Below are 12,371 nucleotides of genomic sequence, written 5' to 3' on the forward strand. Positions count from 1 at the left end.
TTTTTAAGGAAGGGGTCAAAAGCCACATATCTGAATCCTCTATATTTGAAGATGCCAAAGAAAGTGCAAACAAATGTGCAACTATTTGATTTCCTCGTTCATGACATGGGGAGATTTGCCTTCCTCTCCTGTCATGGTGTCTCTGCTCAAAAAATGAGGGCTGTTGACATGTTGCAGGTTTCCGTCAGTGGAGGCTGCAGTGAGAACATCAAGACAAAACACTTGCCAAGTCCCTGCACCACAGGGCCGAGCTCACCACTTTAAAGCAAGACTTTTGCTACTTTGAAAGTTATTAGAGCTGTAATCTCCTCCATCTGGAAAGTAGTGATGTTAGTTATATAGGCTTTTTTAGACCACATAAAAAAAACAAATAATTGAAGTATTTCCTGTCCTAGAAACCTGGTTTATCCTACTGGAAATATTTTGGCTGCAATAAAAAACAAACCTGATATTGGCATTAAACAGAGCTCAGCTGTGTAAAATGTGCCTTGACATTGAGAGGATATGATTTGGCATTGTTCTTCTCCAAGGAAAAAGCTAAAAATTGCTCTCGATAAACTGAAACAGTTAATCTTGAATTGAATGATATCTGTCTTACAATTGTCTCCATAGCATTAATGACCGATGCGTCTCACACTGCCATTGGGGCTGTGGTTGAACAGTCAGCGGCAAATGCTTGGCAACCCCTTGCACTCTTTAGCCGCAAACTCTGGGATAGCAAACGTAAGTATAGTGTTTTTGACAGGACCTGCATCTGGTGACGCGCCATTTCCGTTTTCTTCTGGAAGGCCGCTTATTCATAGTGTATGTGGCTCACAAGCTGTTAACTTTCGCCATGTCCAAAGTGGCTGAGCCATGGTTCACCCGCCAGCAGTGACACCTTGCGGCCATTTCAGTTTACGATGGACATTTGCAATATGGCAGGTAAGTCTAACCCTGCTGCCTGTCATGTGCGCTTGTGTGCCCTGTGCACGTTGGGATGGACTTCTTGGCTATAGCCACCAAAAAGCCCTGGATATTCTCACCCTGAAGTAGATAGATACGGCCTTGAGCTGGAGGAGTTGGGGGTGCAGAAAGGTGGCCCTGCTCTCCACTGTGACTTCTCCACCGGCTGTCTGTTCCTGCTCAGTGGTTCGGGTGGCCTGGCGTTGGCATGTTTTCCACTGCACTCCCTATTGCACCCTGGGGTCCGGGCGTTTGCGAAATTGGTGTGTTCTAAATTCGTCTGGCCTAGCATTTGTAAGGACATCAAGGAGTGGGTGTGCCAGCGTGCTAAGATTCACTGGCATGTTAGGGCAGCCCTTGAGAGGTTTCCAATTCCGGTCAGGCGTTTCCACCAAGTACATGTCGACCTGGTAGGCCCTCTGCCTCCTTTGCAGGGTTTTACGTAACTGCTCAACATGGTCTATCGGACCACAAAGTGGCTGAAGGTCATTCTGCTGTCCTCCATGGTGACCTCAGACCTGTCCAGGGCATTTCTTTCTTCCTGGGTTGCCCGTTTCGGCATCCGATATCGCTTTGGACAAGGGTACGCAGTTGTGTCAGCGCTCTGGTCGGCATTGGCTGGGTCATTGAGGACTACGTACAACGGCATACCATGCTCAGGTTAGCGGCTTGTGCGAACAGTTCCACTGGTCCCTCAAGGTGGCACTGTGGGCCGCACTCTCAGACGGCAACTGGGTGGACCGTTTTCCATGGGTTATGCTGGCGCTGCGTTTAGCCCTGAAGGATGACCTCGATGCATTGCCCACCAAGCCGGTTCTTGGCCAGCCGCTCAGGGTCCCAGGAGAGGTTTTACCCGAGAGATCTGCTCCCCCTGCCCATCCAACTGTGGTTCCTGTCAGGCCCCCTGGCCCTTAGTTTCCAGGCCCCGTTCACCACTGTTTACTGCAATCTTTTGGACCCGCGGAGCTCATGTCAGCCTGGTTTGTGTTTGTGTGACATGACGCTCACCATCAGCCCCTTCAGCCCCATACAATGGGCCATTCAGGGTCCTGGAGGCGGATGCTAAGAGTTTCGTGCTGGGCGTGTGCGGACGTGGGAAATGGGTATCGCCCCATCGGCTGAAGCCAGCACACAGGGTGGCTGGCAAAGTTCTGTTTCCTCCCCAGGTTTCTCACCTAGGTCGCCCTCTGTTCAGGACCCCGGCAGCGCCTCCACAGGTCCACCGGCTGTTTCAACCAAAGGACACCAAAGGGCCAAGTCTTGAAAAAAAACTAAAAATAAGTCTTTTAATTTGTACAACAGATCTAGTTTTTAATGTTGTGTTTCACGTATAAAATCAAGGAGATGTCACTTCAGGTGTGGTTGCTGTGGGACAACACACTGTGTTCATCTAGTCCTGTAGAGAAGATTTACTGCCATGACATCAAACAGGCATGGTTTGACATGCAAGCTTGGCGTGGAAGATGTTTTAGTTTGTTACATCTCCCACTCTCTTAGCTCATTCAAAGACTCAGCCTGCGAAGTGACTGATTTCTCTCTGCCATGTTAGATGCGGGCAAAATATGTATGCTGGAATGCATTCATATATGTCCTTCGGCTTGATGTCCTTCAAAGTCACTATGGCCTATTTTGATAAAGTATTTCTTGCAAATAATAATTGGCGCAACACAGGTAGAAGTGATTCCCTCGAACCATAGTATGGTTCCAAACCTCATCTGGTGCTCAGCTCGAGAAAAGAAATGTGAAGAATTGTTTGAATGGTTGTTTGACTCAGCCTTTACCTTAGTCTCTGTCAGTGGGCTCCCTTTTGAGCTGTCATTTAGACTCCCTCCTCCCAGTCTTCATCCTGAGTGTAGTAAGTGTTACACCCTCCTGATTGTGACTGAGGAAACAGCAGACAACACAACAAAACAATGAAAATGTGTGCGTTTACAGGCAGTGTCTTTGGCGCATGGACTTAATTATTCCAGTGCTTGTGTTTGTGATATATGTTACCTATCTCTTCAATCCTTTTGGAAAGCACTTCAGGGACAAAATCCTCCCTTCAAAAGAAGGAATTAGACAGATGTTGAATAAACAGAAACATCAGTATACCTTATTTGATTGCATAAGAACACAAACATAATATTAATTAACTAAATGCGTGGCAGCGTTGTCTGATTGAGATAGTATTGTCTTCCACTATCTTGTAAATCATTAAGTCAGGATTTTAAGAATTAATGTCTCCTCTCCCTACTTGGCACCAGAGTTAAATAATTATTTGCAGTCTTTAAAAAATGAAAAGAAAAAGAAGACATCACATCTTGAAAATCCATCACATACCAAATGGAAGTCATACATGGAAAATGTTGTATGCAGTTTCCTGAGAAGGTGTCCAGAGCCATTATTCCTCAATGTCGTATTAATCACTCTGTATTTAAAAACATCCTCCACTGTGGGGCCGGGAGATGTGAAAGTGTAGGCCCCACTACTCTCAGGCTGCCTGGCTGACAAGAGCTCCACATCTCTGGATGGAAAAGTCACATCACAACAGGAGCTGCCTGCTGGCAGGGCTCAACCCGACCACAGCCAAAAAACAGGAGCACATGGAGGAGACAAATGGAACACATACAGTGATTATAGACGTTGTAGGTGCTCTTTGAGAGGATAAGACCCCTTGGGGTTTGTGGGTTTGAGTTTGCAAAGACAGGGAAAAGCTTGAGACTGACCGAGTGACTGGAAATAATTGTATCAGTGTTGATATGAATCAAATCACCATCATAAGAAAATATCTGTCACTTGAAGACAAACCCACTATGAGTTATTACTAAAGTTGCCTCTCACCTTATAAAGAAAGTACCATGTGGAAACTCAGTACTCATCAAAAAAAGTGTTGATATCCCTGAGTAATAGATAATTTCAAATAAAAGGGGACATGCCTCACATCATATTGAAGTCTGTAAGGGACAATGATGAAGCATTTGGCAAGACTAAACAAGTGGCCAGGCACATCACTCTATAAATACTAATGTTCATCTGCTAGACATGAAACCCATTGTTTACTATACACATATGGACTTCAAACTGTAGAGTATATTTTGTCAAATGACTTCATTTCTTGTCCAAGACATTTGATGAATGCTGCACTGAACCATTAATTATTTCTTGAGGCAATATACTTTGGACAAGAGGCACCTCTGCTAGCAATTTAAAATTCAGTTTTCCAGTTAATAATTCTGATATCAACTATGAGTGCGCCAGAGTTTACTAAATGAATAAGAATTTCTTTATTACCAAGTCCATACACACTTGGACACTCGATGTTGAAGAGTTTAAACCATAACAGGGTGTGCTATAATTGTGTTGTAAGAACAATGCATGATGTGTGCTCTGATAAACTGGTGACCGGTCCAGGGTCGGCCAGCCTCTCGCCCAGGAGGGATTTGCAGTTCTGGCAGATCACCTGTGGTTCACAAAATTTTTCCGACATGGCAGTCTTGCACATGAAGTAACCTCAGTTAGTCATGCTATCATTTGATAGCAAAATAAAGAAAAATAAAGACACAGATGAAGAAAACGACAGAGGGGTGCTTGTAAATATGAAAGCAATTAGTGAATGTGTGTGTGTGTGTGTGTACTGACATATAGTGCTCATGCAATCTGTCATATTACAGTGCACATGTCTCATGTGCATGTGCATGTATTTACAGTGATCCCTACAGAGGCCCTTCACAGTGTCCAGTACGGCAGATGTGTGAGCATGAGGTCACTCACGTGCTGCTGTAAAGACTCACGCTAATGCTGAATCATCTCACATGTACTGGGGGAGGGGGGAGTAGTGAAACAAACAGACAGCGAGAATTAATGTTCTGTTCATTATAGGTTGTCTGGATAATGGAGGCAAATCCACATACCATAATTAATTTAGCAAAACATAAAGGAGTTTGCACAAACCATTTTTTGCAGCTCTTTTTCAAGAAAGTGATTCTAAAACATAACAAGAGCAAAGGCCACCTGCAAGGAGATGCATCAGAATGGTATGTTTTGTGTCACAGCATTGAGGATGTCACAATGATTGATGTACAATTCCAGATAAGTGCATCCATTCTATACACACACAATATGATTAGAAAAAAAAAAAAAAACGAAAATGTTTGCTGTTTTAAAAGAAATACTAAAACTGCTCATAAAATTGGGATAGGTTAACAGGTTTTGTGCAAAAGATAGAATGCAACAAAGTTAGTATTGTTGGTAATCATCAACAGATTGCCAACAATGCAATATACATTCAGTATTTAGTATATAGGTAAAGCTGGACTTTTTATTTTTTTATTTTTGAAACATATGTTGTGCTGTGCATGTGCTTTAGTTCACTAAATTACTATATAGGATCTTGATAGCGAGGTCAATAATATTTTTTTAAAGAAAAGAAAGAGAGATATGAACTACCACTGTTAGTAAGAATTTTTTTTAAAAGAGGGAAATATTAAATACCATCATGCGGCTCTTGCATTCCATGGACTTTATTTCATAGCTGCTGCATGGATGTTTGGATCAAACTCATTGACAGACTTACAACTCTGATGAAAGAATTATAACTGATAGAAGTAGGTGGAGCAGTAATGCAAGGAGAAAAAATAATTTTCGTTCTTTTATCATAAAAAAAATGTGTATTCAATGTGGGTGAATGTGAAATTAACGGGACAGTGGGAAGACTGCTTTGAGGATCGATATCTCAACAGCCTTCAAATCCAACTGGTTTGGCTGCCAATTTTGCATCTGTTTTTAAATACAGCAGTGACTATGGAAAATCCCCTGGCAAAGTGGACCTCTCTGTCTCTCTGCGTCACTCTCTCTCATTCACACACACACACACACACACACACACACACACACACACACACACACAAACACACACACCTCTGCCCACTTCTAGATTTTGCGTCCTAAATCCTGAAATGTTGTGTAAGTGCATTTTATCTGTCTCTTGTTCTACCTTCCATCTTCACTGTGAGCAAACAACACAAAATGCGAGGAAATAATTTAGAAGGCCCAAAAGTAATTTCTTAGAGTTAAAGTTTTTTTCCCTTCTGATTTAGAATTCAAAAATTCCTCATTTAGAGACCGAAACATTTTTCCACGCTGTTTTCGGCTCCTAGTATTCCCTAAGGAGATGAGTTTGGACAATAAAACTGATTGACAAATGGACTCTGAAGGACTTTCCAAATACAGACTACCATCTGTTATGTTGATTGTGATATCATTATGATATCATAATAGCAGTGTTCCTTAGTATTAAATTCAACTTTACATTTGTCACTTATTTGTGGAAAGATCTGTAATTCTCACTTTTCTATGTCAGAGGCAACATATTTTCCCTTTTAACCAAAAACTGATCAAACTTTGTCTTGGTTTTAATCTTAATTGACCTTGGGGTTACATGCATTTTACAATAATATACATACAAAAATATCCTGAACACATACAGCAACCAATTAGTGTAAACGAATGTATCCAAATGCAAACATGTTTTACAGAATAGTGACATTCACAAGAGAAATATTGCATGTTTGTGTGGAAATACACCCCTGTCCTCTTGATGGGGTTGTCATAGATATTTATGCAACAAAAATTCCAACTGCACCAAACAGGTGAGAAGGAGGGAGACTGCTGTGATGTGACACTCACGTTGTGCACATTTGACAATAACTCAAAATCACATCTCTTTCCCAGACACAGACAGGAGCCACTTTACACTGACCCACTCATAAATATAGTTCTTTGGTGTGATTATATTGACAACAGATTTGAACACTTGACAAGCTACAGAACAAAATTAGCCACAGTATTTTATGGTTTTTGAATTAGTTTTAGAAAGGTTACATTTTGTTAGCCTTACACGGTGACAAAGTCAGTTCAATGGCTTAAAACAAAAATGAAACTTTGATATATTTAGGTCAAAGTTAGAGGCTCTGATCGATCTTCTTCCTTAATGTGGCAACAGGTTGCAAAGATCTCATTTTTCAGAAATGATCTTGTAAAAGCAACTCAAACCAGCCAAACTGTGCCTGAAAAATTAAAATACTGCTTATATGCTGTATGCTTGTATGCTTCAAGTAATTGATTTAGTCCTAGGACTTAAACATTTTTGGTAATTCAAATTTTTTTTTTTTTTTTATCTGTCAAGCATTTCTGACATGGATAGGAACAACGTATAATTTTCTTACATTGAACATAGCCACCTGTATGGTTAGTGTCAGATTAAACAATTCACATCAGCATATCGCTGTGTAAAACCAGCCTACTTTCAGCTTTTACATTACGACAAGATGACATAAATATTTCTGCTCTAACGCAACATGAATACAACCCGAGTCCATTACCTTGTCAGGAACATTGTATTTTCCTGATTCTCATTCATCATCACTAATGGTAGTTGTCTTCTAAGAAAGCACATGCCGAAGAAATAGTATACTTTGCCTTGAAATTCTGAAACAAAGAACAGTAACACATGTATCCCAAGGACGAATGCCTGTGAGATTAATCTCACTTTATATTCTTGTTTCCCCTGCAAGCACATTTGTCAAAGTGCCCATTTTCCCTGATGATGTATAATAAGGATATTCTTCTTTATTCATCCTGCTGTTGCTGTCACTACCAAAGCCAGCTTTCCACAGTACATTGGTAAAGGTTAATGGAGAAAAACTGCAGGCACAGCGCAGTGCACTGGCATATATGGAACTGCTAATTGAAAATAGATTTTGTTCCACCACTTACGCATTCACGAACATAGGGCTTTGAATGTTTTTTTTCTGTTCTTATGAAGGGTAATTCTTTCAGTCATTAAACATTTCAGAAATTATCTATATTACTATAAAACACATGAAAAACATGAATAGGTGATTGCATGAAATGGACTGTTAATATGGCTGCATTTATGTAATTCTGGATTCACACCCATTCAATACATTTAAATGTGGAGATGTTACTTTCCTTTGGATAAACTGAATTCCCTGGTGGTATGATGGGATTCTATTATTTCTATTTTTCTATTGTGTATTTCTAGACAAAAACGTAAGCCTGTGCATCTGTGAACAGTTGATAAAAGTTAGCACCATGAGTGGAGTTAGAATGTTTCATGTAAAAACATTGCAAAGTTGTGATCTAATTTTTGTAGTGCTAAACTGAAAAAAAGACATCCGGAAATGACAGATGGTTTTATGGTTTTTCAGAGTCAACAGCCCTGCAGAATAATATGTGGAACTATCCTGATCAAATTTTCTTGGGTTGATAATATTTTGAAAGTGAGCAAAATTTCACAAGATTAAATTAATCAATGGCTAAGTAGCCAAAGGCTAAACCAACTGGCATGGGATTCTGCTGACTTTGCATCATCAGAAACTTTTTTTTTGTTCTGCTCTGTTATACATCCATGATTTATACAGTATGCTGTGTTACTGCAGCAGCAAGAGAGCTCTGCTCAAATATATATTCTAAAAATACACAAAGGAAAATAATCTTGTTTCATGGTTGTAATATCTTAATTTCTATTACTATATGTATAGTATTGTATATTCATAGACTATTTCAGTATTTCATATGATTTCAAAAGGTAATTTAGGTTAGTTGATCCCTCTGCTATCCACCAGAGAGAGCTCAAATACCACTGGTTGTACTGGTACCATAAATGTAAGTTTCTAGTCAGTTTCTTTCAAGCCACCTTCAAATCTTTTGAAAGAGTTGAAGTAATTGGATATTCACACATCTATAGAATATGTTAGTGTGAGTTTGTGTGCCATGTAGAACAAGATAGTCTGGGATTTGGCAAGGTGTTGGTGGCTGGGCTGTGAGGATTTATAGTGAAAGACACTCTACTTGTAGCTATAGATCATTGCAGCTTACAGATGATTTTAGTAGTGCTTTCCTTTCTATCAATCCCATTCACTGGTGGAATAAAACAAATGACAATTGTTATTATCACCAACTCAATGTTAATAATCACCAATTAAACATTATAGTCAAATATTTAGGAATCACATACTTGACAACATGCTGCTCTTGTTTCTATAAAATAAATTATTCAAAATTTTGAGATTTCAGAATTTTATAATAGGTGAGTGTCAAATTAAAGGAGTATAAAAAAGCACAATCTCTGTAATTTCATCCAAAAAAAGTTAAGTTAGATATACTGTCTCCATAAATACAATTCCCTTTTAGGTCTTCCAAAGTCAAAAACAGGTGACTTGAATTTTCGATGATCATTGCTCTTTCCCCAATAAATAATTTTCAAATTATACTGTCTATTCTTTCTTCTTTTTTTTGCAGTAGATGTATTTTTTTACTTCCTTCCCATCTTTTCTCAACCTGAAATAAAAGAAGCACTTTTCTTGCTACTGTCTGGCCACGTGAAATTCAGTCAAACCTTTATGGATACCTGGAAATGGAGGAGGAAAAACGTTCATGCGTAAGAGGTCATGGAAGCAAACATCTGCAAAGGCTCATCTGACAAGTGTGATTTTGAATAAAAGCCTCAAAGAAATCTATTCTTAGGTCTAGCCCTATGGGAGCGCTTTAGAGCAGAGATGGCTCCATTCCATATATGAAGTCCAGTCTGCTGCTCTTAAAGGCACCTTATTGCATTTTGATATTTAGTCTTTGGGTTTTCCTCCAGATACAATCATATAATTCTCTTTCCGTCTAACATCCTGACTGTCCGGCCAAAAAGCTGCTGTGTGCTGCTTTTCACCAAACAATAAGCACCGCCAAGGTTTGACGGAAAAATATCTGCTCCCTTGATTAAATCTTAAGGGATTATTGGGTCAAAATCCAACAGGCTTAATTGCCAAAAGGAATGATGCAGAAATTGAGAAGGCAGCTCGAGAACAAACTACAGATGAGGAGAGCAAATACAGGCAAAAATATTTTTCCAAACAATTTCAAACAAGGTGTATTGGATGTAATCATGAATATAATAGCTTTGCAATAATTTTCAAAGGCTGCATCACTGACTTCAGAGCCTGTAAACTTATCCCAAATCTGTTTCACAATGATAAATATCTGCAATTACTCTTTGGGGTTTTTCTAAATACAAACTGAAGACCTCAGAAGATTATAATTTGTGCCTTTGTTTGAGCTACATTTGGCTATCAGTTGAGTGTTTCATTTTCAAAGAAAAAAGTCAGTGAGCTCCATGAAGATTTCTCCAGTGAATCAGTGCCATATGAACCCAAATGACCTTGAGTCTGCTGAGATTTATCACACTCAGCTGCCCTCTCACTAAAACACTTTCCAGTTCTTTGTATGAAGGGACTGACTTTTCAGACAGTTTTAGCGGTAAAAATGGAAGCAAATGAGAGAATAAAAGATTCATTTACAGCTGATGTAATGTACTGTTCACCATTCTGGTACTTTTCAAACATTGCGAAAGACTCAGGACTGCTACTACCCTCAAAAATACTGAAGCATGAACACAATATTTCTAATAATCGCTGTCGAGTTTTAGGAAATTTCTTGCAGATTTAAAAGCAATGTCTTTTCACATAATATTGTGCCTGATTTGTACATGATAAATGCTGTAAGGTCATTTGTTTGTTATTTCAAGAAATTTTTATGATGGTTTTGAATATTTATTTATCAATTTAACTTTTTTTTTGGTAATCGCTGTGTTTTGGCAATCAAGGCTAATCATTTGTGACAGTTTGCAGTTAGTCACATTTTTTCAATGGTTATGGGTAGTGTTACATGTATCATGTTACCTGACATCTTTACTAGCATTGCTGTTTGCAGTGCATGTGTTTGGATGGTGCGTGAGCGTAACAGCCTGACCCTACACCCATGCTAAGGTGTGATTGGAAGGCATGACCTGTTTTACAAAAGCGGGAGAGAGCGAAGGGGAGAGCAATTATTTCAGTGCTTCAGTTGGGTGGCGGTTGCCTTTCCAAAATTACACCACTTGTCTGTTTTATTACTTTCTGGTAGTTTGTTGTGCTTGGCGGTCATGGATTGCATGCCTGCTGGCCGGTTGCATTTTCATGGCCTTGCTTTTACAGTTGCCTCAGGCTTAGAACTCTTCTCAGGAGGATTGAAGTTTTAAGTCTTTTGATGAAAGTAATGATTAGTTAACATGGATGAAGTCCTGAGCATTTCAATGGTAGGGGAGAGTCTAAAATGTATGTACAATTAGAGGGCAAAGGATCCAACTGCTCACAATGAGTTATTTGTATTGTGATGACCTTTGGTGAATGGGGTGTTATGGTCCCATATGTCCTGACTGGCCCTTAAGGTGTTGCGAGAGCTCAACTTTCTGACTGCCAACACCTGCAGAGGGGTGGTTGATAGAGACGCTGGCAAGAGTTTATAATACCCCTGCAGCCAGAGCTCACTTTGGTCTCTGACTCTTTAATCCCCTAGATTTTTGGCTGAAAACTCATTAAAATAAGAACCATGTTTGTAAACTCTGATATCATACTCCAATTTTATGTTGCAGTCCACAAACCATGCCATAATACTTTGTCCTAATAAGGCTAGAGGTGCAAAACTCAGCTTTTTCTGTAAAAACCACAAATAATTCTAATCTGCTCCACCCTGTTCTCATTGACTCTAGTAATGTCTTTGCCTTTTTCTTATTGGCCTACATTTGTGGTGTAATTGTGCACATTCTTGTTGAAATCTTTGTGTCATGGCAGCTGGACTTGAATTTCTTCACTTGAAGAAGATCATGATGAAGAAGCCTCTCAAATGGGGACAAGATTTCAACAAGAATTCACCATGACCTGTGTGACTGAGAACAATTTCGAACCTTCTGTGAGAGGTTTATACAATGTGGCTTATAACTTTTATCTAAGCACTAAATGTTGGCATCCGTGTTTATACAAGATAGAACTGGATATCTTAATTTATATTTATAATTATGATCATTTATTTTGAAAAATATCAAGCGCATTTGTGTAATTTCAATGCATACTTTCAATATCTTATCAAAATTTTTAAACCAAAACTGCAGTCTATGTTGAGCTTTTCAGGCAAGGATAAGGCAGGAATGAGACAGCATCTGACAGAGATTCCGAGATAAAATACACCACAACAGTGAATACATGGATAAATGTCATAGTTACGCATTAAAATGCTGTTTTGCAGTTTCTGAGAAAGAAAAGTACAATAAGAAAGCCTGAGAGACGGAAAGCATTCTGAAATTAATTCAACAGTATGACCAAGACATTTCCCAAATATTTTCCTCTCTTCCCTACTAAAGGTTAAACAAACTTTATCCTGTGCAAGTTCCATTTGCTTTTACGAGTTATGGAAAGGGGAAATCATTTCTGGCACACCCAAATTTTAGAGCAAAGGAGGCCACAACAGTCATCATAGAAAGAAACTTTACTTTGTTAAAATCTGGCAGTGTTTCCTAAACAAAACTACTCAGGTCTGTAAGCTTATTTTTAGAGCTG

This window comes from Fistularia commersonii, chromosome 20, assembly GCF_037954325.1.
Source record: "Fistularia commersonii isolate RoL2024-O1a breed Wild chromosome 20, RoL_Fcom_v1.0, whole genome shotgun sequence".
Lineage (NCBI taxonomy): Eukaryota > Metazoa > Chordata > Actinopteri > Syngnathiformes > Fistulariidae > Fistularia > Fistularia commersonii.